Source organism: Macrobrachium nipponense, chromosome 40, assembly GCF_015104395.2.
Source record: "Macrobrachium nipponense isolate FS-2020 chromosome 40, ASM1510439v2, whole genome shotgun sequence".
Lineage (NCBI taxonomy): Eukaryota > Metazoa > Arthropoda > Malacostraca > Decapoda > Palaemonidae > Macrobrachium > Macrobrachium nipponense.
In genome coordinates, this window is record NC_061101.1 from 30,424,692 (window position 1) to 30,450,769 (window position 26,078).

Genomic DNA, 26,078 nt, shown 5'->3' on the forward strand with positions numbered 1-26,078 from the left:
ATATATATATATATATATATATATATATATATATATATATATATATACATACATATATATATATATATACATACATATATATATATATATATATATATATATATATATATATATATATATATATATATATATATATATATATATATATATATATATATATATATATATATATATATATATATATATATATATATATATATATATATATATATATATATATGCGTTTACCGTAAGTCGTCTGTGAATTGTCCATAAGTATATGGCAATCAGTTATGCTTACGTACATAGTATGGAGTCAGATATAATCATACTAAAGCATCGATGGGCACTACTCTTCTTTTTAGGTTGGATATGATCCACCAACTTCCCCCTTAAGAACAAAGAATGACAAAAGCGGAAACCCAATGTTTGGCTTCTCCGCAATACCTCGCCTCTTTAACATAAGAGAAAAGAAGGAGAATGGAAGTGTCAAAGGAAGTCAACGAACGCCCCATAGAGGTGTCAGATCGTCCTGGACGCAGTCAGATTAAACACGGGAGTCCTTTCAGCCGCGGGCTATGGGTGGCGCCAGTGGCGAGTGGCAGACGGTGCCACGGTGTCCCGCAAATCGATTACAAATGACGCGATGCCCTCCGCAGGACGCGACTGATATCGGCGTTCGAGATGGACTCGCCTCCGGAGATTAGTGGATTCTTTAGGGATTCGAGGCGACCGGGCAACAATAGGCGGGAGGCTTTTTCAATGTTCGTCTACGGCATTCCGGGAGACCTGTGCGCAGTTGTCTTATGGCATTGTTGTAATCTACTGTTTCCTTCTGTTGTAGGACTGCGTGATATCTGAAACCAGTTCAGTGAGGACTGATTTAGGTTTAATAATAATAATAATAATAATAATAATAATAATAATAATATTCAAGCTGATCTTGTTTGTCCTTCCACGGGTGACAGTAGGGGAGACATGACACAGCCACCCACCCCCTGCAAACCGGTTTGTTCACCCTGGGTGAGACGGTTTAGGTCAGGGGAACGGGAGGGTAGGGAGAGATATTCACCTTCCTCCTACATACCTTTTTGTCCGCCCCGGGTGGGCGCTGGGTAGGTAGGGGATACAGCAACCCAGGGTTCCACCGTGCGCAGCAACAAACTCGTAATAATAATAATGGCAGATCAGATGCTACTAACCTCGCCTGCAGATGCAGCTGGAAGAATTACATAACAAGAGGAAGACAAGTGTTGTTCAAAAAAGATAGAGACAATTCGGCCGACCAATAATCGTATAATATCAAATGAACGTGTTACGTTTGTACATGTTGGTAAAATACCAGAGACGTTCAAAACATAAACCAAATTTCTCTAACACAAAGGTAAAGCTTCCACACACACACACACACACATACACAGTTAGAAACAGACCTTATACCTATATATTCTCCGTCTCTCTTTTTCTCTCCATTTCTTCAAGTTTTACACCCCACATAACCCATTCACATAGAATCCAAACCAACTTGCGAACAACTTTCACCCAAAAGGAATTACATACAATGTCCTCCTAGCACGCCAGGAACCGCACCTAGTATGCCCTATGCGGTTTGGAAGTAGGTGTCATCGCTTACCCAATTACCAACCCAAAAAGCATAGGTTCGAATCCAGTTTAGGGTAGGACTCGTCATATATCTATCACCCGCTTTGGAAGTAAGTTATTCCCATGATAAACAAGAGTTAAATATTAGAGGGCTATTTTTGGTTAATATTTGAAAAAAAGCATCACACTATATATTTATGTTAAATATATATATATATATATATATATATATATATATATATACATATATATGTGTGTGTGTGTGTGTGTATGTATGTGTTGTGTTTATGCGTAATAGAAAAATACAGTTATTTAATTCACTGGCAATAGTATGTGGCCATATGCTGAAATTACCATTATCATTAACTATGAAAGCGATTGTCATGAGAACATCGAAATAAAAGCGAATGTCGGAAGGGCGATTTTGACCGCAAGACGGGGGTTTGGGGGGGGGGGGGGGGGGAGGGGGGGGCTGTTATTGGAGTAAAGGGGAAATGAGAGATATTAATGCAGGGAGCCACTTGTCAGATGGCACGTGTTACTTTGGGGAGGCCACATCCGATCCGATTCTGACACTTGACTGACTCCCGGAAGCGTCAACGATGGCGCACCAATTGACGTCTTCTCTGGGAAGGGACCTGTGGTCTGGGGGAACAAGGCCAGAGCCATCTATCGGTGACCGCGATGACTAAAACTTGTGTATCTTGTAGGAGTTGTGAAGCAAGGGAGTCATGTCATATATACTCCATGTTTTTGTTCTCGTTCCTACGAGCTCGTGTTTGCTTAAGGACGCCTAAATCTGGCAACAAAAACGACTGCAAAGTTCTCCGAATACAATTTTCGAAAAGTTATTCAAATTTCAGAGAAATGTTTGCTCTAACTATGAGATACGTAAAACGTTCAGATTAACAGTGCGGTACGATGGTTAAAATAACTTTACCTTGGTTACAACGTGGACAGTCCTAATCTTTTTTTTTTACCTTGGGTTAAAATATCTAATTTCTTGAAGCCTTTAGCCCTTCTCTATCTCTCTGAAAAAATATAATGCTAAACTCTCTCTCTCTCTCTCTCTCCTGTAAAGACGAAATTAAGTTTCTTTATAGTTCCCATTCGGACTATCTCTGAAAGAATCATGACAACTATTTCTCTCACACACCAACTCTCGCTCTCTCTACTGTAACTATTGATTAGAAATTATTTATCATCCCTTCTCATTCTCTACACTGTGAAATATGGCAAACATTCTTTGTCGTTCTCTTTCTCTTTTCTCTGAAAGACTAATGAAAACTCTCTCCTCTCTCTCGTCTCTCTCTCTCTCTCTCTCTCTCTCTCTCTCTCTCTCTCTCCTCCTCCTCCCGAAATAATTATGCTCTTTTTGGCCTTAGTAAAAAATAGTGGAATCAATTTTCTGTTGCCTATATAACACACACACACACACACACACACACGTATATATATATATATATATATATATATATATATATATATATATATATATATATATATATATATATACATATAATCCCCCATAAATCTTTCTGCAGCATCAAACAGCTGAAATTATAAACACATTCCCGAACAATGACTCCAAGTCACGAACTGAGATACTAAAAAAATTTCACACAAACTGAAGAGAAAAATAAATTCAAACTCGCCCATGATAAAAAAAAAACTTACGTCAGCGATGGCTAACGTCTAAACAAGGAAAAGAAAAACTAATGGCTCTGATAACTTTTCCCGTGACACCTGTAACATCTGTGACTCTCGCAGACTTCAAGGTATTATCTGCTGAACTCATAAAAAAAAAAAGAAAAAAAATGTATCCGTAGTTCCTCCCATTTTCATAAAAAAACATCACCACCCTTAATATCATTACAATACCCATGTTAGTATTAAAAAAATTAACACCAGTATCAGAACTATCAGTATCAGAATTTGCCAGTATCAGTAGTATCACCAAATAGTAAATATACCAAATAGTAAATATCAGTACTCGCCCAATATTAGCACTCGCCAGTATCACCAAGACTAGTACTCGCCCATCCACAAGTATTAAGTATCAGAATTAGTAGTATCACCAGTATTAAGTATCAGAATTATCAACTAACAGTACTCGCTAGTATCATCAAAATTGCTATCATCAAATTCACCAAAAATTGGTGTCACCACCCATAAAATCATTAGCACTTTCCCCAAAAATTATTAACACCATTAACTCTGACAGAATCACCAAAAATATCTCAAGTAATGATAATAATCCTCCATAGTAATTCTCCTTAAAATAATCCCCCGTGATAATAATTCTCTGTAAATATTTCCATAAGGGCATTAATATTGCCATTCCCCAAAAATTATTAACACCACTCATCACTTCCCTGTATCATCACGAATCATCACCAATCACCACCACTCAGCAACACCGGGCATCACCAATTGACAACACCAGTCATCACCAATCGCCACCACTTTAAAATAATCTCCACTTCCCAAACAAATCTCCATTTGTAAAATAATCTCTGAATCCCCAGTCATAATTATGCCCTCTAACATTGCATTGCGTAAAAGCTTTCTCCAAAGCACAAGGAAAACTTGCACCACATTCATATGCATTTCATTTCCATTATCTCATTCAAGAGAAGGAAAAAAATCTTTCTAAAAGAAACCCTACGGGCATCTCACATCATCACCCAGTAGTTATCAGCTGATTCCATGGCATTGAAATTTCTTATTCAAGGCCAAACTCGCCCCCAATACCCCAACACACACAAAAAAAAAAAAAAAAAGTTTACCCCTCCCGTCAAGCATTCCCCCAGGAAAGACACTACAACCCTCCCCTGACACTACCCCTTGGTCGTTCAGCAGAAATTGCGCTGACTGTGTAAGAACGAGCGGCGCTCACTCCCAGAGGCAAAGAATGCAATTCAAGCAACAGTATCGCATGTATGAAAACCATTCACATACACACACGTATGTATTAAAACAAAGACGAATACGTCTCTTCTAAACATGCGCTAAGATAAAACTTATCCCTTTCTGCTACTTTGAGAGAAATATATTGTAATCTGAACTGCCTCTTTAAAATTGTTCACACACCAGGGCCTCAAAAAAAACACATCGTAACACTTATGCCTTCAATGGAGAGAAAACTCGACCACAAAACCGAGCGAGAGAAAAAAAAAAACATGCCAATACACATATTTGAATGACTCGGTATTACGAGCAAGAAAACACCTGGCAGCGCGCACTCAGAAGTCTCACTGATCAACCGACACCCTCGATGTATCTCACCCTGGGCAAAATGCTGAGCCTAGTTCAATTTTCCCCTCCCATTACCACAGCCAACGGATGAATATTTCTCTACCCCTTATCACCCATTAACTGAAATTTAACATATTTCCACAACCAGACACTCTGAAAACAGCATTTTATAGCTGATACTAATCTTACAAAAGGCCCTTTTAGTTCAAACACCGCTTGCCACCAACTAATAACGGGGCCACCGCCTCCGTTATTCACTTTGGTAGCGAAAGCCATAGCGGCAGGCAAACTGGTTTGGTAACACTTTCTCTCTCTCTCTCTCTCGACTGGCAACCGCTCTCTCTCTCTCTCTCTCCCGATATACCTCCCCTCCATTTAATTAGGTCATCAAATCAGAGTTGGAACTACAAAAATATACCTTTATTTAAAAGCAAAGTATTAATTGAATAACTCAGATTCTTACAGGATGATTAAATGGAATGATAACTCAAAGTTCAGATAACTCAGATAACCCCCAGTAATTAACAGTCTATTCAGTAATTAGTCACACCATTCATCCAAAGAATAATTCCCATTCTCCAATTAGAGTTCCCCCTACCGGAACATAGTTCCCTCCACTAGAACCACCTGTTTAAAAGAACAGGAGGAACAAACTATAAGCATACACATTTGTAAATACAAAATCAAAGATTAAATGAAATAGAACATCTTTACAAAATATCAAAGATACAGTCAAGCCACACCTTTGGCTAAAACAGATATAAATACACTCATCCATCTACCAGCCCAGAGTATCCAAGCACTTTTCACAAAACAGAAAAAACGTTGGCAGAGCCATCACAGCTCTTTCTCTCCCCGTAAGAGACTCTATGGTTCTGGCTAATTACATGCTATTATGAACGGACATAGCTCGTACGGATGCACGAATTCACACTCATCGTACACGCCCTGAAACCACTCGTAACTGGTTTCAAAGTCACCTCTAACGAACACCCATAACAACAGTCGATCGTTGACCTGCTTAGGTAAGGATCTTAATGTCACACCATCCAACAAGACATATCAGCATTCCTAAGCTGTGATGTTCTGTCTCCAAGGGAAGCTAAAAACGATGTCAAAGCACGTGACATACAACAATGTCTCATGCATATCATATTATCAGTCTTTATATGTTACATATATATATATATATATATATATATATATATATATATATATATATATATAATATATATATATATATATATATATATATATATATATATATATATATATATATATATATATATATGCATACATACATACATATGAGAAAAATGAGAGAGAGACCACAGGAGGGAATAAGTACGAGAAGTGGAAGAAAAACAAGAATTAATGAGAGAGAATAAAGGACAAATGTGATAAAACGAATAAAATAAGGACAATGAGAGAGAGAGGGAATATGAGGGAAATAAAGGAAGAAGAGAGAGAGAACATAGATATATTATTTATTCATACATATATAAAATACATATATATTAAAGAAATTATAAGATAAAAATTTGTTAAGACAAATTTTACAGGAGAACAAGCGAAGGACTGAGGACTAATAGTAGGAAAATGTGTGTTTGTGAGAGGGACATTACCTTACAGACCTTACATCTTGTTCGGGTTGCCCCAGGTCCCTCAGTGTGAGGCACCTCTAATGTCTACCAGAGAGTTGCTAGTGCATCTTCCGGTATATTTTGCATCTTCCAATCTTGGATGGTCTGGGATGCAGCTTAGATATTTGTTGAGCTTATTCTTAAACACATCTACGCTCACTCCTGATATATTCCTCAGATGAGCTGGCAAACGGCACTGAAAATAGATGCTGCTTGTCGATGCTGTGCGTAATGGATTAATGTCCTGTGTGCTTTCCTTATTTTTTCCTAGTATTGTTGTGGGCACTATTAATCTACCTTTGCTTGCTCTTTCTGATATTTTTAGCTCCATGATGTTTTCGGCAATTTCTTCTATCTGTTTCCATGCCCTGAATTATCATGTCAGTGGGTTTTCTCTTTTTCCCTTTCTAGACTATATATTTAAAAAAAATTATTGTAGTCTTTCCCAGTAGTCAAGGTCCTTAACTTCTTCTATTCTAGCTGTAAAGGATCTTTGTACACTCTCTATTTGTGCAATATCCTTTTGATAGTGTGGGTACCATATCATATTGCAATATTCAAGTGGACTGCGAACATATGTTTTATAAAGCATAATCATGTGTTCAGCTTTTCTTGTTTTGAAGTGCCGTAACAACATTCCCATTTTTGCTTTACATTTTGCCAATAGAATTGCTATTTGATCATTGGATAACATGTTCCTATTCAACATCACATCGAGGTCTTTAACTGCTCCCTTATCTGTGTTTGTCTCATTATTAGGTCCCCTATATGCATATAGCTTTCCTTCTCTGTCTCCATAGTTTATTGATTCAAATTTATCAGAGTTAAATCCCATCCTATTTACCTCTGCCCAATCATATACTCTGTTAAGGTCTCTTTGTAGCGCGTTCCTATCTTCATCACAAGTAATTTCTCTACTTATTCTTGTGTCATCAGCGAAACTACATCATACCGAGTCCTTAACATTACTGTCTATGTCTGCAATCATAATAACAAACAGTAATGCAGCTAACACCATACCTTGTGGCACACCGGATATTACCTTAGCTTCATCCGATTTCTCATTGTTTGCAATAACTATCTGCTTTCTGTTGTGTAAAAATTCTTTTAACCATCTTCCTACTTCATCCACTATATTATGTTTTCTAATTTTCTTTGCTAATATATTATGATTTACCTTGTCAAAAGCTTTTGCAAAGTCTAGATAAACCACATCTGTTTCATTTACGCTTTTCATATTTTGTATATGTTCTCACGGTGAACTAACAGTTGGGTTTGTGTACTTTTTCCGGGTACAAAACCATGTTGTCCTATATTAAACAAATTATTTTTTATTAAATGTTTCATAATAATTTTCTTCATTACCCCTCTCATACACTTTCATAATATGTGATGTTAGACTCACAGGCCTATAATTACTTGCCTCTAGTCTATCCACTTTTGAAAGTAGGGGTATAATATACTATCTGTGCTCATCATAATCTTGCCTGTATCTACACTTTGTCTTAATAATATTGCAAGTGGCTTTGCGATAGAATGACTACTTTCTTCCAACAAAAAATAGCATTGGGACACCATCAGGCCCTTGCTGCAGCTCCATTTTTAATTTCATTAATAGCCCTGCAGAACAATATCAGCTTCATTATATATATGTTTGCTAAATATTCGCTTTATTTTTCCATTTTCATCCCTTACTTCTATATCATTATCTTCATTATCAATTCTAAGTGTGAATTCTCTCTTATATCGTTCTGCCAATATGTTGCATATTTCCTTTTTTTTCATTCGTTAATATCTCTTCAATTCTTAGAGGGCCTATTTTATTCTTCTTTTATTCATCTTTTCGCATACGAACGAGAGAGAGAAGAGAGAGAGAGAGAGGAGAGAGAGAGAGAGAGACTAAAAAAAGCACCGCATCAACATCTGACCGAATGCACCGAGTTCCGAGAGATGGCCCCTTGGGTTACTTAAACCGGAAGGTTTGTTGTACTATATTCAAGGGAGTAGGGATGTGGGGGGAGGGGGTCTGTGTAATCTATCTTGAGGGAGGGGGGAAGGGTGGAACAAAACAGCACAGTAGCATCCATTGTCACCGCAGGAGACGGCGGGAAAAGGTGAAGGATGGCGCGGAAAATCACTTTTAGGTGCGGCCGCCTCCACAATGGCTATGTCTGGACACAGACACTTCGATATCCTGTGTATCCCCTCCCGCTGGATCACTACAGAGTGGGGGGGGGGGGGGGGGGGGGGGGAGTTTGGGGGGAGAACCGTAATGAATCTGTGCCTATTGTGATAAGGCCCATTCAAATGGTTTGTTATTTAATATCTAATGCTATGGACCACTAATATAGTTTAATATCGAATTCACTACACTTTGGGAATATTTCGCATCCAAACGGAAATATTACTGACAAGTATATATCATTTGTATTTCATTTATCTACGATTATAAACACACGCACTCACAAACTATAGTATATGTGTATATACTTCATATATATACATACATATATATATATATAATATAAAAAATATATAGATATATATTATATATATATATATATATATATATATATATATATATATATATATATATATATGTGTGTGTGTGTGTGTGTGTGTGTATGTGGTAAATATAAATCATAATACACAGACACACACACACACACCACACACACACATATATATAAATAAATATAATATATATATATATATATATATATATATATATATATATATATATACGTGTGTGTACTGTTTCTTGTCACGTATCTATAAACATAAAATTTGAAAGTCGTGTCTCTCCTTTTATCTTATCTGAACTGTACTTGAAGTCTGCGGAAATTAGTGTCATCTGAAATCATTTAACGAAAGATAGTGAATTAAACACTAAAAACTGGTGACAATAAAAAACTCTTAGTTCTCCTGCAGCTGGAACCCATTCATTCAAAAGCCTCCCATCAACTGGAGTCCCCTAAGCAGATTTTATTTACTACACCGTAAACAAAACATTGCTTGGAATCAATCAACACATCTCAGATTTCAACAGCATTTCTCACGATATTTAATTTTAATGTTATTTTAGCTACTAAAGGTGTCCCGCTCGTCAACAAGGTTGCTTTAAAAACCTGTTATGACTTTCCCTCAACTCGAACTAGATGCAAAATAAGCTAAATATTTAACATTTTTGGATTATATACCTTCGCTCCCAGAATAGCAGTTTCCCTGAGGTGTAATGAATATGGAGCTGGGAAAAGACCCCACAGTTTCCTTAAGAAGTGATATATATGGAACTAGGAAAAGACCTCAGTTTCCCTAAGAATTAATAAATATGGAACTGGGTAAAGACCCCACAGTTAACTTTAAAAATATTTCTCATCTTTGGATTACATACCTTCGCTCCCCGAATAGCAGCCTTCCAAAACATGTCTTCGTGCAAATCCCCACTGTTTCTGAAAGCAAGAGAGAAACATCAATTTCAAATTGAAACATTCATTAGACCTTAGACCTTAATATCGATGTCAATTATTTTCTGAATTGACGCAAAACATCTGAGACCATGAAAGCTTAAATAATACCACAATTAAGTTTGCTGAAGAATGAGAGTATCATTTTCTATTCAATTTTTGATATTTTGACTGACAAGCCAAACACGACGTTACTTTCGGCCATTCAGCGCTAAGACAGTGAAAATAAGGGTTGGAGGGGTTGAACAGCAAGATCAAGACATCCAGAAAATAAAGATGAACTACGAGGATTTAAATATAGAATGGGAAAAGACCCCAGTTTCCTTAAGAAGTAATAAATATGGAACTGAGAAAAGACCACAGTTTACCTAAGAAATAATAAATATGAAACTGGGAAAAGACCCCAGTTTCCCTAAGAAGTAATGAACATGGAACTGGGGAAAGACCCCACAGTTTTCCTAAGAAGTAATAGTCAGGCAGGTTGAACAGGAGGACTGAAGAACGAGAGCAGAAATGGTGATAAGTAAAGGCTTATAGTAAAGAATGACATAATGAAGGTTAAAGAGGTATGAAACCATATTATTTATTATAAAGCTAAACACGGAAAATTCATCGTTCTTAATTACAAATTCAGCGTCAAACAGTGAAACCATAAAAAATATTGTAAATTAATTGAAATTTTTGTGCAATGGGTCTGCGATTATCAACAGGCTACTTTACGTGACGTTACGTTTTGTTCCTTGTGTCTTGATTTTTCCGGTTATGTAAATCTTTACAGATTCTTTTTTTAGTTATTTACAGATGTCTTTTAACATACATCTGCACACCCGATTCCTTTTAACATACTAGTATTCCACTATGTGAAACAAATTCCTCTAGTTAATTTCCTTTTGCTTTGTGTTTTAAGGGAGTAGGTAACCTTTTAAATAACCAGAAATATTTATGAAGCATTTTTGACGCCAAGGTAAGACTCGATTCAACATCTTAGTGTTTTGACGCGCGACAAGCGTATCCCAAAATATAATGAAAAAAAAAAAAATTCATTTGAGTCATCCAACTGAGGGTAAGCATCTCTATGCTTCATACATAATTATGCAGAACGACTGCACTATGGTCCAATCTTCAGGGCATAAGTTGCCTCATCAAGGTTTAGTAGTGTCGTCACGACCTATCACCCCCTTTTTTTTTTACCGTAGTGTGCATGATAGCGTATACGAAACTATATTAATTCCGAGGTTGAGCGAATTAGATATTAAAGGACATTTGTAACTCGATGTATGTATATGAATCACGGTAATGTGATATGACATAATATATATATATATATATATACTATATATATATATATATATATATATATATTATATATATATATATATAATATATATTGCATATATACATATGTGTAGATATACGCGTATACATATTATATATATGTATGCATATTGCCATATATACATATAGATATCAATAATGTATATATATATATATATATATATATATATTATATATATATATATATATATATATATATAAGCATACTATAAGCGTATGTAAAATTTTATAATTCTATCTGCGCTATATAGTACACTTATTCATTTATGACAAGCATCTATGTAAACTCTTACATTAGTATATACTGTACTTGCGCGCGCGTGCGCACACACACATTATATATGTATATATATTTACATATATATAATATATGAGTGTATAATATAATATATATATATATATATATATATATATATTATATATATATATATATATATATATAAATATATATATATATATATATATATATATATATATATATATAATGCGTATGTATTAAATACTTACATTTCCACGCCTACATTCAGGACTGTGAAAGATTTATAGTACCGGAATTGTGAGCCCTTTCTTACTCATGACGTTTTGGCAAACAGCATGGAGAAAGTAGGCCACAGATTGAACCAATATTCTTAAGATGGCATCAGTTGCTACAAAGCATGGAACAGTGGGAGCCTCTCACGGTGATTACAATATTGGCCACTATGAATAATTTTGTGACGATAGACAAACAAATGTCAGATATACTTAAATTTCCAGCGTCTCACACTTCTCTAAATGAGTATTATTTTCATGACCTTAATAAGTTTGTAATATGAAATTATTTATGTTTTCTCGCCTAGATACAAAAAGGAGTTTGAGATTTAAAATAAATGTTAACCTAATATATTATTCCAGTTAAACATTTTCCTAAGTGGACTTCTTATGTACTGGAAAAATTGGTATAATAATTGCCCGTATTTTTCCCAACTTACAGCAATGCAGAAAAGTTGTTCACTTTAAACTTTTTATTCTTTTGTGCATATTTATTATTTTCCCAGCGATAAAACTACATAAACTAGTTAAAAAGTCGAACGAAAACTTCAAAACGAGGCAAAATAATCGACCAAGAGGAACGACCCCTAGTAAACAGACATGGACAGGGGGGCGGGGGAGGGGGCAGGGGCAGGGGCAGGGGCAGGGGGAGAAGTGCAACAATGTAAACTCGGGGCAGCGGTGTTGCACAGTCATACTCTCCTATATACACTAACACGTTCACGCCACCCCGGCCAACTCTAATACGTCACCATAATTGCTGCTTAAATACTGCGGGGTGTAATGTAGATTCGCTTGAGGGGCAAACAAAAGACCCTTCCTTTTCTTTCACTATCTCGTCTTGACAGATCAGGACGCCCTGACACCATCTTTTTTTTTTCTCTTCTTCTCTCCTTTTTTTAAAGTTTCTGCTACACTGGAGATGTCATGTTCACTTCCAAACGCGTACCTAGGCATCGATGCTAGCAATGTTTTTATTTCTTTACAATTATACAATGTTTTTTCTTTTATTTTATACTCGCTTTTTAAGCCTCTACCTCATTTTTCTTACATGAATATTTGTAATACAAATTACTAACTACACTTATGTTTGAACAACGTTGACCAAGATATATAACCAATGAATTTTCTTAATCGTAGTGTGCAGATTTTAGTAAAACAAGCCGCTATGGCTCTCAGATACATTTTCCCTGTTGCTCTTTCTGCCAATAATCGAGAAGACACGCAAGATTAACTCCTGTTTTTAGAGCTTCGTCTGGTACAAGTAGGGACTGAGTGTTGACAGGGAAAACGTGCTTCGATACTAATCGTGTTTGCGTCTATCTCCTCTTCGTAGGATATCGGTTGCAATGCTTGCTGGTGTCCTACCATGCAGTCGACAATGGTGGCAGTAGTAGACGGCCGAGTATTATTATTATTCTGTTAAAAAGAATGTCTGTGTTTAGCGAAGTAATTCTATACGATATCTTTCTATTCTTTCTATGAATCGCTTTCTGGCTCAGCAATACTACTTAACAACTGGCCAATATTCATATTGGCTGAGCCAGAAAAGCGATTAATAAGAATAGAAAAGCTATCATATAAAATTATTTCGCTAAACACAAGCATTCTTTTTAAGAGAATGTGTTTTAAAAAGGGTCTTCTTCCAAGATATTATTATTATTATTATTATTATTATTATTATTATTATTATTATTATTATTATTATTATTATTATTATTTCAGCTGTTTCAACGGCATATACACGTAAAACAGTATCTTGATTCACTTTGTTGTATACTCTCATAGATGACTGCCTGTGCGCTGTCGACACGTCAGAGGAAATAAACCTAAGACAACTGAAATCTTTATATGTCCTTAGGAAACCTGATACACCAGCTACATGCTGTTGAGAAAAAGATAAGAAGAAGAATTGAGAACATTCTATATGAATTAAATGCCGTTGAAACAGCTATATATAATATTCAATGCTACTGCCCTCAGAGAAGGCCTCCTCCTCCTCCTCCTCATTATTATTATTATTATTATTATTATTATTATTATTATTATTATTATTATTATTATTCAGAAGATGAAACCTATTCATATGGAAGAAGAGCACAGGGGCCACGGACTTGAATTTCAAGCTTCCAAAGAATATGGTGTTCATTAATAAGTAAGACGAGGTAAAGGGAAATACAGATAGAAGACGCCACTCATTAAAAAAGAAAGAAAAAAATCTAATAAGTTGACAAATAGGAAAAAACGTATTAGGATAGTAATGCATTGCACCTTCGCTTGACCTTTAGCAGTAAGAGTAGTAGTATTTATAAGAAGTGGGTTATCTTTTAAATGCAATTCTTGTTGTTGTCTCATGTAATGAAAAAAATAGTAGTAGTATTAACAGCCAATGCACAATGTAAAGCATGATAGCAGACGTAGTAGAGAAGAAATAGTAAAATCAGTCGCAGTATAGTGGTAATAATGATAGTAATGAGGGCACTGCCTTTTCGTTACATATATAATGACAATAACCTCGTCAATACAATCCTTTATTCTCGTTTTCTACGCGCACTTTTCTCATACCCAGATGCATTCCACTGCCCTGCCCACACTTTTTCCCCATTTCTTCATCCCTCCTTCCTTATTTTTATCATCTCCTCAACCTGAAACTCCTCCGTTCCTCCTCCTCCTCACCTCCTGCTCTTCTTGCCTCTGTCAACTGCGGAGATTCCAGAATAATACATATATACGGGGCAACTGTTGGTTTTGCCTCTCGCTGGCCTCCGGTTTTGAGGGCGAAAACCTGTCGTTTTGGGATTCTTCTTATGTACACAACAAATGTTATTGTTCCTTTTGTTCCTCGGTTAGCACCGGCTACTCAGGAAAATGTGTATTGACCCTTTCCTTCTAAGGGAGACAGCTGGTGGTCTGCAAGGGGTTGCCCCCTTGCTGGAGATCTCTAGGTTGCTCTAATATCATTATTAGAAATGCAAATGCGCATTATTCTAAATCGCATTAAAATAGCAGGACGGCAAAAAAAGGCGATAGATCTTCTTCAACTGAAGTCAAAAGGAAAATTATCTGATTTCCGAAACACCCTACTTTTAATACAACAATAATTGCTATTACTGTATTCATCGGACGCTGAATGTCATCCCAAAACGGCTTATATGAAAATGAACACGCGGACAGAAAAATAGCAAATTCTTGCAAAAAAAACAAAAAAAAAAAAAAAAATCCCTTGGTATGTCTGGTTAATGTTAGGAAAATATCACACTACTGGAAGACAAAATTTACATAAGCCCGAGTCGTAACTTAAGATATTTTTACGATTGCCTGAAACTGGTGTGCATACCGCGCTCAATGGTCCTTAAATCTGATTTATTGGTAAATTTTCATATAGCATATATTTACTAAAGGAAATAAGCTTGAGTTTAATATTCATAGGTGAAAAATATTTACGTAAAACTCTGACCAAGACGCGTAAATAAAAATCTGCAACAAAACAGAAAAATTTTGGAGTAACCCAAAAACATGCACCAGGAACCAGCAAGACAAAATAAAGAAGTCACTTTAGAGAAGCGGTAGAAGTTGCTGCTTCATCAGATCATCATATAACCAATGACTTGGCTCATTTTTACCATTAGTTTCATAATTCCAAAATAGAGACGATCTCCCCATAAGATATCTATTCATTAAATTGGGCTTTTGGAATGCTAGCATAAAAAAAAAAGATGTGACTTCAACTGGCACTTTAGCTCATATTTAAGATTAATGAAAAGGGCCTAATGACCAAGATATAAAGAAACAAGGTAGAGAAAAGAAAAATAACGATGTTCAAACACAAAAACCTTTTACTACAAGAAATGTGATGACGATTACTTATAACGACGACAGGCATTATAATACACAGTATTCTTTATTACGACGGAAACTGTCCAGATAATCATATTCAAGCTAGAACGTCCGAAGAGACTGACGAATTAAGATTTAAACAACATATATGTAGATGAATATATACAAAAATGAACAGGAATGAGTCAGAAGGTCCTTGAAAGTAATTTTAAGCCCCTCTTGAACTTCGGACCTTCAGCTTGAACACTGCCAGGAAGACTGAGTTGCAGTTTTACAGGAAGACTGAGTTAGTTTTACAGGAAGACTGAGTTGCAGTTTTACAGGAAGACTGAGTTGCTGTTTTACAGGAAGACTGAGTTACAGTTTTACAGGAAGACTGAGTTGCAGTTTTACAGGAAGACTGAGTTGCAGTTTTACAGTGCATGTAACAAAAGGCCTTTCGTACAGTAGTGTGCGGTTTACAAAAACAGAGATCCAGAATATCTAACATTAATGAATGGATGGAAGAATAACAAGCACTCTGCGGGTAATTCTTAGCTATGTGTATGTATGTCCCCTAACGACACCTTAACTAAATTCTTTGAAAGAACATTCTAACCAGTTAAATACGGATTACACCATTATTGTTTTGGCATAGGTGTTCACATCGAAGATTTTCTTCCACATGATGTGTTTGGTAGTAAAGTTTGAAAATTAGAAATAAACAAGGAAATCAAAATGACAAAAAGACAGATGATCTCCTTTCATGCACATCTATGCATGATGCCCCAACTCTGTAGCCAGATTGAGTGAAACCCATTCCACCAAAGTACGAGGAGTTGCAATGAAAAGCTGTGTGACAGACATGCTGTATGTCAATTCTATGCACAATGGCCTACATTCTGTATTGAGTTTGGACTGATGTCTCATTTACCATGAAACGCTAAGCTATAATGACAAAGGGCAGAAAATGTTCCCTTCAAGCACAATTATGCAAGATATCCTACCTTTGTAGCAAGTTTGACTTAAATCACATCAACCATGCAGGAGGATATGAAATAACAATACAAGCGTAATACACACTTAATGCTGATAGACATACGGACAGACATACAAACTTTCCCTTCTAAGCTATTTATGCATGGTGGGCAACTTTTGTAACAAGCCTTAATAAAATCACCGACCGTACACCATGCACAGGTCGGCACGATGTTTTGATGACAAAGTAAGAATGACAGACATACTGACAAACATGAGGAGGAAGAAGAGTTATCTTTCAAGCAGACCCACCTCTGTACCAAATTGAATAAAATCGCTTCCACCAAGAAGTAGTAGTTGTAATGCCAGGGTAATTAAGAAACACAAAATAGCAGATCTCACTTTATGTACATCTAAGCATGACGGTCTAACTTTGTCAATCTCGACAGGAAATTCCTTTAACCACGTAGGAGGAGCTGCGATGGTAAGGTAAGTGTTACAGACACAATGACGGACAGACGAGACAATAAACTGGTGCGAAAAACTACAGTCCCTCTGGCAACTTGTGTGTAGGGAACTAATAACATGAAAGCTCTGAGGAACCCCATACTTTCACAAACTCAAAATACTGTAGGCAAATGTTATCACTCAGATCCGGATTATTTTCTGGATCAGAATGAAATATTTCCGGACGGCTTTTTCCATAAAAAATTTGGTTAAATTTTCCATCAAAACATCGGAATTTTCCTTGCATGATCTAGCAAATGGATAACAGTTTGGCTTCCCAATACAAATGAAAATGAAACAAAAATGTATTTTCAATTTAAAAACTCCTATTTGGTCCACACTTAGGATGTCTTATCTTGTAAGGCTTAAAAAAAAAAAAAGTCACCCATAATGTTTTTGAACACCGATTTTCGGATCAATGTCAAAATATAATCACCTCAACCTGAGTCAATAGCCATGTTTTCCTACAACCTAAGTCAATAGCCATGTTTTCCTACTTCTTAAAATTTATTACATGACAATAATTGAACCTTCGTTCAGAATTCACATAATATTCAGATGCTAAACAGAAACCAGCTATAGTAGATTCACATCAACCGTACATTTGACGTCTAGGCCAGTCCCTTACGACGCTCCTGATTGGCTGTTGATGAGCCAATGACAGGGCTGGAAACTCTCAGTCTCTCTCGAGAGTTCACATAGGCAGGATGTATGTGTCACCTCTCCTGAAAGACGTACCCCTCAGGAAAGATGGCACATACATGCTGCCTATGTGAACTCTCGAGAGAGACTGAGAGTTTCCAGCCCTGTCATTGGCTTATCAACAGCCAATCAGGAGCGTCGTAAGGGACTGGCCTACACGTTAAATGCACGGGTGATGTGAATATACTTTAGTATGTAAGTAACCCATATAATCTTCTGTAAAAAGGCCGGTTTTCTGTAATTAACAAATGATAAGTGAATAAATGAATCAAGAAATTTAGGCTACAAAACCCAGCCTGGAGCACTTTCAACTATTCAGTACTTAAAGACAGTGTAAGTAGGGATTTGGAGTTGATGAACAGTAATATACGGTTATCTAGGAAACAGTATTTAACAGTCAAAAAGAAAACTCAGCAGTTCGCTGAGTAGAAGTATAGAGGTTGGGTAGCAAGACAGAAGAAAGGAAGCAGGGACGGATGTGCAACAAGACTGAAAAGAGGGCACAGCTAAGGGCTGAAGGGACGCTGCAAACACTTCTCCGCACTGCCTACAGTGCACCGTGCAAGATGCGCTAACGGCAATACCCCTCTAGAAAAGCCATGTCCCTTTCGAGGAATTTCGGTTGTAGGGATAGTTGAATAAAGGTATCAAGAAAACCAGACTGATATTATGGTTGATACTATAAAATCGGTGCTCTGTTTATTTACGGAATTCCACTGGAGTCGGTTATTGACTTTCCGAGATCCTTCATTTATATCTGGACCGCATTCTACCTCCAATTCCAATCACCTTTTCCTTGGCCCATAATTCACCTCACCTCTCAAGATCTTTTAAGATAAATCGAAAAAATTTTTACCAGGTTTCCAGAAAACACTTAACGACGAGAAAAAAATTCAAACTTCTGGATCCTGGATGGATCCATATCCGACTGGATACTTCCCATAATGTGCACTGTTATGATTCAGCTTTGCCGTGGAAAAACAAGCCTTCTTATACGTATGTGGACAAACTAAGAGGGACTGCAAAAGCGAGAAACATAATATGACAAGATACGTGATAAGATCCTTATATTACATATCCATGCAGCATCTTTTTTTAGTTTTCTGTAAAAGAAAACTATTGTGACGGCTTTGTCTGTCCGTCAGCAATTATTCAGCCGTCCTCAGATCTTAAAAATTACTGAGGCTAGAGGGCTGCAAATAGATATGTTGATCATCCACTCTCCAATAATCAAACATACCAAATTGAAGCCCTTTAGCCTCAGTAGTTTTGATTTGATTAAAGCTGAAGTTAGCCATATTCGTGCGTTTGGAGTTTCATGGCCCGTGGCTGAGAGTTTAATACATCATTATACGCTGTACAGAAAACTCGATTGCGCCAAAAAAAAAACCGCTCATTTTTTAATTTTTTTTTTAATTTGCTTCTAATTCCAACTGGATGTTGATAACAAACTGCAAAAAAAAAAAACCCCCCAAAAAAAAAAAAAAAAAAAAAAAAAAAAAAAAAAAAAAAAAAATCCGAAATGAGACAGTGAAGGAAATAAACAAAATGGTTTAAAGGAAATTAGGTTCCAGATGAACTTACCAACTGAGTGAGAAGGATGATGACGTCTGATGGAGGCAAATAAACCAAATATCGTAAATTTCTTAGACAAGCTTTATCTGTAGGTAAATGGCAGGAGCAGCAGCATGTCAAAGGATTACTGACGTGACGGCAAATTATAAAGAAAAAGTAAAAAATGTGACGGAGAAATGCTGCATGAAACTCTCAGCCACGGCCCATGAAATCTCAGCGTTGCCAGACGCAAGATCATGGCCAACTTCAACTTTAATGAAATAAAAACTACTAAGACTAGAGGGCTGCAATTTGCTATTGTTGATGATTAGAGGGTTGACGATCAACACAGGATTTGCAGCCCTCTAGCCTCAGTAGTTTTTGAGATCTGAGGGTGGACAAAATAATTGCTGTCAGAAAAATGTGGACGGACAGACAAAGCCATCTCAGTAGTGTTCTTTTTCAGAAAGCTAAAAGTAGATCTTTGTAGTGAGCTTTTAAAAGTTGAGAAATTGCCATAACTAACAGTTTGAGGAGGAGAAACAGGCAGATGTATCTCCAACATCTATGCCAATGATAGAGAAATCATATAAACTGGGAAAAAACTTTGATTAATGGCTTATAACAAGCTTTTCTGTCCTTTTCCATCATTAAATTCATGAGAAGGGCGAATAGCAAATGCAAATTAACATTTCCTTGTAGCATCCCACTCCTTACTGCAAATTTACCTGACCAAATTCCTTCAATATAATTTTGCAACTGCTTCATTCATTCATCAAGAAATTCAGAAAGCTTTGCACAGCGATGTTAGACCATCAACAATATATTGGCCTGTGGATACTGTCAAATGCGGTCTCATGATAAACAAAACATATTAGGCTTGTTGTACAACTCCAACCTTTCCTAAAAACCGATTGTTTATTTCTAAGAATTTTATCAATTTCTTTCTCATGAAACTGATGATGAGCAGAGAGAATATTTTTATTAACACTTTAGGTCTTTTGCCTAAAGAGATGTCAAACTACAAAGCAGCTGGTGCTAATAAATGGAATTCAGAGCCCATACCCAGGTGGTATTACCCAGATGCCCCAGTTGGCCATGGTGCTCATTAAGATGCATGGGCACAACTCCCTGAAGTGGTTATAAAACATTACGCAGCAAGATAATTATATAATAATAATGACATATCACATCCTCATTAACTTCCCATGGGTGGGTGATTCATAATAACAGTTTTAAACCCCCTTTGGTTGTAGCATCATATATATATATATATATATATATATATATATAATATATATATATACATATATATATAATATATATATATATATATATATATTATATATATATGTATATATATATATATAAATATATATATATATATATATATATATAGATTATAATCACTTTAGCACGTAATTCATTTATCATTTATGTGATATATATATATATATATATATATAATATATATATATATATAGATATATATTCAACAGGCGGAGGTTTCTCTAAACCCAATATATATATATATATATATATATACTATATATATATATATATATATATATATATATATATATATATACATACACGCCGAGTAAACAAAGCTCGGGGGAGTGCTAATTTGCATTTGAAGCTCGAAAACTGGGAGAATAAAGACAGAGGCAATCAGAACGATTTACCAGACGATTTACACAGAGACTGCTCTGTTTGCACGCCGTCACCCAGCAGCAGCAGCAGCACCAAACAACCCCCCCCCCCCCCCCCCACTCCCCACACCCACCCCGACTCCCCAAATCAAACTGCCCCTGCCTGATGCTGGTCGGTGGCCAATGATTCCTCTTCTCCTCCTTTCCGTCTTCCATCCAGACTCCAGCAGCGGACTGCCCTCAGGGTGAAATATGCTGAATACTTATGGAGATTATTTGTTCTGCTTTGTTTTCTAATATCAGTCAACTGGGAGAGAGAAAGAGTGTGTGTGTGTGTGTGTGTGTGTGTGTAAAGATTTTTTCAAGTTTGGGATTAGTTAACATAACAGATCGATGCATAAAAATCAGTTTGTCTATTTCTCAGACTACATAAATCTGTGATGTACTTACGCAGACATTTACCTCAGAAAACGAAGACACGTCTATATATATATAATCATATTCTCTCTCCTTCTCTTTCTAAATTGGGCAAACATATAATTCTGCTTTTCCTAACGATATGAGAGAGAGAGAGAGAGAGAGAGAGAGAGAGAGAGAGAGAGAGAGAGAGAGTCAGTCAGTCAGTCATCCCATAGTGTCTATCTTTCGCTTCCCACCACCCGCTGTTCAGGCCCATTGTCAGCGGTGGAAATCTAGTGTTATGCCTCACACCTCCTCGCCCACAAAGCAGATGTTCGGGCCAATGAGCATGAAAGGCCCAACATTAAGGACTCCCCAGGGAGGGCCTGAGTGGGAGTACAGAAGGAGGGAGGGAAGGAGGGCGCGGACAAGAGAGAGCCGGGGGAAGACACGGACAGGAAGGGCTGTGTGGCAAAGAGGGATTTTTCTACCGCTTGTAGGTTTTGTTGACGTTTTTCACTGTAGGGGGGATATATAGTAGTTCGCTGTGTGGGCACGCTGCATTCTTCGGGTCTTCGCCACCCACACAGTTCAGCGCGCACGGGAAGAGGTGACGGGCCTGCTTGCGCGCATGCTTATGAAGTATACGCACTTCATAAACTGACAGATCGTGTCGGGGTGTTTACTGGATGTGTGTAAGTCAATGAAAAATAGAGACAACAATCACGATACAATTGCGCGCTTTAGGGAATATGGACGAGGCTATTATCAGAGCAAATGATCTAGGTTTCACAAATTCTGCCGATACTAATACCAAAACAATCATAAGAATTTAAAAAAAATTAATGAACACGATACTACTGTTACTACAACTTATATAATAATAATAATAATAATAATAATAATAATAATAATAATAATAATAATAATAAATTTAACGAGATCCGAAAAAATAATACTTTTAATACTATAATCATTCTCATTCTTCACTGACGGATAAAACAAAACAATCAAAACAGAAATGGCAGATAAATGAGATTTAATAGACAGAGATCAAATGAATAATTTTATATAGATGGCTCACCTGTCTTGGTCTCTTGACCATAAAATCTAAAATTATAAAATGAAAAGTCAAGATAATCGATACGAACGTATAATAATACATATTATCGTCAGCTAAAACAATTTTTTCCCAAAAATGGAAATCTAAAGGGAATAATAATAATAATAATAATAATAATAATAATAATAATAATAATAATAATAATAATCAAACAGATGAAATTATGACAATCAAAACTCAAAATAATATAAAAAGGTATTAACAATAAAACGTCAGAGACTAAAACGATAGAAATCCTTTCTTTGAAACACAGTTAGTCTACGAGAAACGGTCACGTGCAGATCTGCCGTCGTCCAACTCAGGGTGCAGCCTCCCTTGCCACTGTTAACTATACAAGTACACTGAAAGCAGGTGCCTTGGTCCAATCTATCGACCCTCTCTGATATTACCGCGGAATTTTGCCTTGGGTTACAATGATAATAATCATAATAATAACGCCAAACTTTGGCTTTGTCGTATGGCTCCATTTTTTAATATAATAATAATAATAATAATAAAATAATAATAATACGTATCTGAGATTCCAATACATCTTAGACCCATTACATCCTAATGCTTCCTCTTAAAAATGATTGGATAAACATCTAATTTCCATTTTACCGAAATAACTGAAAATGACTTCTGAGAGGCAACCACACCAGCTCTCTCTCTCTCTCTCTCTCTCTCTCTCTCTCTCTCTCTCTCTCTCTCTCTGCCATTCACAAAGCGTATGCGCCTGTTTATTTGAACTGTGCTAAGAAGAGGTATTTACTTCCTGTGAATACACACAGATCAATTACTCGGGTGGAAGGGTGAGGGGGAGGGGGGTAGAAATGGGAGGGAGGAAGGTTAGGATATAAATGCTATAAATCACCCTTAAGCGTCGTCTACCACCCCCTACCCACCCATCACATCCTAGCCCTTCCCCCCACCCTTCCCGTCCCAATCCGTTTCTTTGACTCTACGGATGTGCCGAGGGTCGGAAAGCCGCCTATTGAGAGGAATCTATTTCCGGCATTTAAAAGGTGTTAAGGCCCAGTCGGATTTCGGCCGGCAAGGGGTTTGTGGGTGGGGGGGGATTGGATAATTAGATCAAAATACCATACGTGGCAACTGCACGGGTTAACAGCGCTTGGCCGGGTGACCCGATTTGATTCGAGGTTGTGAAGGAAACAAGATGAATCAGTTACTCGTTTATATTCAGTTAATTTTTAGTACATCAGTGATTGGACCGAATTTCAACGAGAGAGAGAGAGAGAGAGCAATGTTTCCTATCCTTCGACTTTAAAATAAAACACAAAAACTAATAATCGAGTAAGATATTCGTTCCACCCACACACAAATACACTGTTTTTCTGTACTTAAATGGCCATTACCGAGCATTTTCACAAGTGTCTTTAAGTGACTATTTGAAAGCAAACACTTTTATTCTCTTAGAACGGTTCAAAAACAATATAACGAAAGAGTTTAATTAATATCTGGATGAGGCTATCGCGTCACTAGCCAATACTGATGACAATTACCTGGTTGCTGTCGCCAATACATACTTTCAATTGCACTCATATGTCTGTATATATATACATAAATATATGTCGTCAATACATTCTTTCAATTACAGTCATATGTTTGTATATATACATAAATATATGTATGTACATATATATAAATACATACACGTTTGTATGTATATATATACATACATACGTGCATTACGTGTGTGTGTATATCTCATCACATAGGGAGCTGTTCAAAGCCGTGACATGTCACAGGAGTGGCATAACAAAGCTGAGTAACCTCAGATATAAATTTCAGAGGAGTGACAACCATCCAACCATTACATGAATAAAAAACACATATAAAATAAATGGTATTTTATCAGCTTACGAGGCTGCATTGGCAAAAAGCACGTCATGCTTTCGGACCTAAAAGCTCGAGTGTAACTAGACCTATTAAGCGATTCCTCTTTAAATCATTAAGCTATAGCGAGAGAAACAAGGAGGCCTACTAGTTCACTCTCAATTCGTCCTCTGCGATACTGATTCCAAATCGATTGGATGTTCGAGCACCGACTTTTAATTGAAATACTTTTAATGACTTCTTCCACTGATTGGCTTGCTGCCTTCCGTGCTAAGAACCACGCAGTTTTTTTTATAAGCAGTCATTTGATCATATATCTTCTTCGGTTGTAATAGTACCAAAATGGTAAGACGACACGAGAAATACTTTTTAGTTTGAATATTTACTTTCCACATAAAACTAATATTTGAATATTTACTTTCCACATAAAACTAATGTTTAAATATTTACTTTCCACATAAAACTAATATTTGAATATGTACTTTCCACATAAAACGAATATTTGAATATTTACTTTCCACATAAAAACAATATTGAATATGTACTTTCATAAAATATTTAAAGATTTACTTTCCACATAAAAACTAATATTGAAATGTACTTTCCCACATAAAAACTATATTTAATATGTTTACTTTCATAAAACAATTTTGAATATTTTCTTTCCACCATACTAATATTTAATACTTTCAAACTATATTTGAATATGTTTACTTTCCACATAAAACTAATATTGAATATGTACTTTACATAAAACTAATATTTGAATATATTTACCACTACAATTTTGAAATATATTTCCACATAAAAAACAATAATTTGAATATGTTTTATCACCAAAAACTAATGAATATACTTTCCACATAAAATAATATGTGAATATGTACTTTCCACATAAAACTAATATTTGAATATTTACTTTCCACATTAAACGTAAATATTCTTTGAATATTACTTTCCACATAAAACTAATATTTGAATATGACTTTCCACATAAAACTAATATTTGAATAGTACTTTCCACATAAAAACTAATATTTGAATATGTACTTTCCACAAAAAATTAATTATTGAAATATGCACTTTCCACATAAAACTAAATATTTGAATATTTACTTTCCAAACATAAACTAAATATGGAAAACTGTACTTTCCACATAAAACAATATTTGAATATTTACTTTCCACATAAAACTAATATTAGAATACTTTCCCACATAAAAACTTAATATTTGGTAAATTTACTCCCCACATAAAACTAATATTAGAATATGTTACTTTCCACATAAAACTAATATTTGAATATGTCCACATTTAAAAACTACATTAGATATCTACTCCACATTAAAACGAATCTTTGAATTTACACTTTCCACACCAAAAACTAATATTTGAATATTTTGCTTTACAATAGTAAAAACTAATATTTCATGTACTCCACAATAAAACAATAATTTGAATATGTTTACTTTCCACATATAAACTAATATTTGAATATTTACATTTCCACATAAAACTAAATATTGAATATTTACTTTCCACATAAAAACAATATGAATATACTTTCCACATACTAATTTTGAATAAATAACTCAACATTTAAACAAATATTTGACTATGTACTTTCACATAAAAACAAACTAATATTGAATAAATTTACTTATTTCCACCATAAAAAATAATTTAATTTAATATT

The 26,078-nt window shown here is 35.7% G+C and overlaps 1 protein-coding gene across 3 annotated transcripts in view; it reads right to left on the bottom strand.

The window, feature by feature from the left end:
* The window catches only part of LOC135212056 (heparan sulfate 2-O-sulfotransferase pipe-like), a 441,937-nt gene that overhangs the window by 250,452 nt on the left and 165,407 nt on the right, over positions 1–26,078 (bottom strand). For 2 of the 3 annotated variants that reach the window (XM_064245391.1, XM_064245392.1), the window contains exon 2: positions 9,877–9,934. The exons of the other annotated variant lie outside the window; for it this stretch is intronic. The gene's annotated coding sequence lies outside the window, so the exon portion shown is untranslated. The remainder of the gene's footprint in view (positions 1–9,876; positions 9,935–26,078) is intronic. 3 annotated transcript variants of the gene reach the window in all.